The sequence below is a fragment of the Nematolebias whitei genome, chromosome 14, assembly GCF_014905685.2.
Source record: "Nematolebias whitei isolate Nwh7 chromosome 14, NemWhi1, whole genome shotgun sequence".
Classification (NCBI taxonomy): Eukaryota; Metazoa; Chordata; class Actinopteri; order Cyprinodontiformes; family Rivulidae; genus Nematolebias; species Nematolebias whitei.
This window is the reverse complement of record NC_056511.1, coordinates 10132680-10136476: the sequence shown is the minus strand read 5'-3', so window position 1 is coordinate 10136476 and position 3797 is coordinate 10132680. Positions and strand designations below refer to the sequence as shown.

The window sequence follows — 3797 nt, the reverse complement described above, 5'->3', positions numbered from 1 at the left end:
TCATTTGCTTCACTTTCCCTCGATGAATCTCATTCTGTCTGTACTTATGTACACTCATTTGCTTTTTTTTGTCTTGATAAGATGCACATTTTCTATAAGTAATTTTACTGGTCATTTTCTTATCCTCCTGGTGCACCAAATCTTGTTTATATCTACTTCTGATTTGTGATTTCATATTTTCCCTATATGCCAATTGGGTTGAATACTGAACATGTTTGTTCCAGGTCTTTTTTCGATTTAAATACGTAGAGAAATTGTGTGGACTTTTAAGAGTTTCTACATTTTTTTCTGCATTTACAGGTATTCTTTTTCTAGAACGTAGGTAGTGTTTCTCTGATAAATCACTGACTTTACAAAATCCAAAGCAAGTTTTATCATCAACCCCTTTTAGACAAATAACTGGTTGAAAATGACCAATACAGTTTTGTAGATATATTCCTTCATTGTTGAAATGACTGCTGTTGCAACTATATTTAATCCACTTTATGCCAGTAAATATATAAATGTGTAGTCCCAACATATTTGCTGTTGCTTTAATTTCAATATCTGTTGCACAGTGATCTAGATACTTGATCTGTGACTTGTCAACATATTCTAACACAGAAGCAAAGTCTTTTCCCAGGAACTTTTCAAATTCCTGTGTATTATTTGTCATGTATGAAATAGCAGCAAGCCGAATTTTACGATGGTTTTTTTGAGAACCACTAACTGTATGAGCAACAGCTCTGAAGAAGCTGTTATTGTCTTGTACTATATTTTTAGTTTGACACACATTTCCTAAAGACCCAGATGTAGGTTTTGGAAAATTGTATTTGTCAAAATCAATATTCAACCTGTTGCAAAGAGCTTGACCAAGATTAGCAGACAGAGGAGTAAATAAAAACGTGTTTTCATCATGATTATCAATAATTTGAACACAATCATCATTTTTTGGAAACCTCACTTCATCTTTGTCAATTTCCACAGATACAACCTTATGTTTGGCAGAAGATTGTCGAGTTGTACGGTTTTGTGAAACATCTTTAGTCATGCAATAACCATAGCATGTTTGTGAATTAGGTGATTTAACACAAACAACTGTTTCATAATGATTACCATTGACATTTTGCAAATAAATGCACTGATTTGTTGAAGTACTCTGAGTACTATATTCAAGCCATTTATCAGTACAGTATGTCAATATGTTAAGGCCCAAAAAATCAGCTGAAGCTTGAATCTCAACTTCAGTTGCCCAACTGCCAACATACTGCATCCTTGATAAGGCTAGATATTCTGACATTGAAGAGTAGCCACTTCTTAAAAAACTCTCATATGTGTGTGAACTTTTCTGTAAATGCTTTACAATAGCATGCCTAATTTTTTTATGGCCTTTCTGTGTGCCACTAATCGTTTGACTAACTGCTCTAAAAAAGCAGTTTCCATCTGCCACTATCTCATGTGTTAAACATGGCACACCCAGTTCTCCAACTGGACCTGATGGAAAATTTGTTTGCTCAAACTCTAAATTCAACTTTCTGCACAGCGATTGAGCAATTTGTTCAGAAAGGGGGTTAAAATACAAAACCTTGCTTTGGATATTGCTTTCAACAATCACTACATCGTCATCGTCAGTATTATCCATTTTCATATTTTGTGCTGATTTACGTACTTTCTTGGCTTTTTTGCTTGCATAGTTTTGTTTCTCGCCTGTACATGAATTTTCAAGCGTGTAACCACTGCTGGAATTATTATCACAAAAACTGGTGGTGCTTTGAACTGAAGTTAAATGTTCAGATATATTTTTAATCAAGTCTGTCTTCATATGTTGTGCCGTTTTAAGTTGGGAGAATTGATCGGGATTTTTGCTTGCGCACTCTTGTACCTCTGGTACACATGCATTGCCAGGGAGATCACCACAGGAAAAGTCATCACCAAAAGGATCAGTGCTGTCTTGAAGAACTATTGTACATTCAGATACATTTGTATTTGAGTCCATCGGAATAATATCAATTCCAGTGATCTCAAACTCCTTGGAACTGTATGTCAGTTCATTGGCAAATTTGTTAACATAGTTAAAGACATCGTGAATAGTACTGAAGTACAAAACAACACTGTTCCCATCTGCATCTACCATGCCTTCTTTATTGCGGGCATGAGAGTCCACGATAGCATAACTATCATTCTGTCTGATGACAGCACAAGTACTGCTGCTCAGGGTTAGGCAGCAGGTTTCATACTTTGCACACATCTTGTTCAGTCCATCCCAAAGACTAGTCACGACGTTACCATGAATGAAATCTCCTTCCACCAGATCCACATTTCCACGAACATAGTCTTTAGAATAAACATAGTCATAAGTCTGTCCATAAAACTTATGTTTTTTAGGCAATTCAGACATCAAGAGAAACCCTCCTGGATCACTGATTGACTTTCTATCAAGCAAATCATTATACAGATCGTCACCTGCAACCAGGACATTATCCAACACGTTAGCATTCCATGAAAAAACACTCTTCTGCGTGTGCTTTGTTAAAGCTGCCAAACTTATGGCTGCACACTGCTTTCCGCCCTTTTTAAATCGACCATCACCTTGATGAAATGATCCACTGAGTGATGTGAGGTGATTACTTGCACTGAAACGATGACAAGCATGTGTAACCTGTCTTTCAGCAGTTCCTGTTGAACATTTCTCCATGTCAGTGTACGTGTGTTGTACGGAAATGGGAGAAAGTCCAGACTCAAGTCCAAGTTCCACTTGACTTGATTTGTTTTTTGTCACAGTCAATTTGTTTTTGTGCATCTGTCGTTTCTTGGTTTTTGTGCAATTGGCACCCAGAACCTCTTGTCCACGGTCATGTTTCAATAAAGTACTGTCAAAATGCCCTGTTGTAGTTTGATCAGAAATGTTCAATGAAGTGTTGGCACCATAGCATCCACCTGTAGCCTCTCTTTCTGCAATTTCTGATGAACATTCCTGCACATCAAAGTTGGTCTGTTCGACAGAAATGGCAGAAATAGAGTACTTTCTTGCATCTAAAGAGTCCCGAAGGTTCTTAATGTGCAAGATTAAATCATGTAGACATGTGTTAAACACAACTACAGATGTACCATATCTGCTGTGTGATGCCAACCCTTGTGGATTGCGTCTTCCACAGTCCACAACAGCAAAGTACTCTCCGTGCTGGATAACCAGAAGAGGTGCACCGTCAACATTCAAGATACACGTTTGATGTTGTGACAAGTGTTCAAGTATGTCGTTGGACAATTGCTCCTCTGTGTCAAAATCAAATGTACCAGAAGCCACGTTCCCATTGAAAATTTTCCACTTTCGACCAAAAATAGTTCGCTGCTCAACCGAGGTACACAACTTGTGAGTTATGCCTCTGTACCGTAGAGCAGCAGAATATTTTGCCAACTTAATCCCTTCCACATCCACTTCATCTAGATCTGATGGCTTCCAAGTACAAATGGGAGAAATGTTGTGTTTTTGAACTGCTACATAACAAGATGACATTAATGTAGCAAAGTTTGTTTTAGCCCAATTTGTTTCGGACCAAGACTCGAGTGTTCCTTGAATCACAGCACGTGGAGTACTTTCTGAACACACACAAGGAATGGGGTCAACAGACTGACCTGTGGGTGATGTTGGCGTGTCCTTCTCCTCATCAGGCGTCTAAAGTGAAAATATAATAAAAATGAGGTTTCAGTATTGTCACTACTTTTAAAAACCTATATATATCCTGATGCATACTATCTATCTATCTATATATCTATATATCTATATATATATCTATATATATATCTATATATATATATAT

General features: G+C 37.3%; 1 protein-coding gene across 1 annotated transcript in view; it reads right to left on the bottom strand.

Moving 5' to 3' along the window:
• Positions 1 to 3797, bottom strand: part of LOC119420825 (ATP-dependent DNA helicase PIF1-like) — a 13188-nt gene that overhangs the window by 8137 nt on the left and 1254 nt on the right. The gene's annotated exons all lie outside the window — the stretch shown is intronic.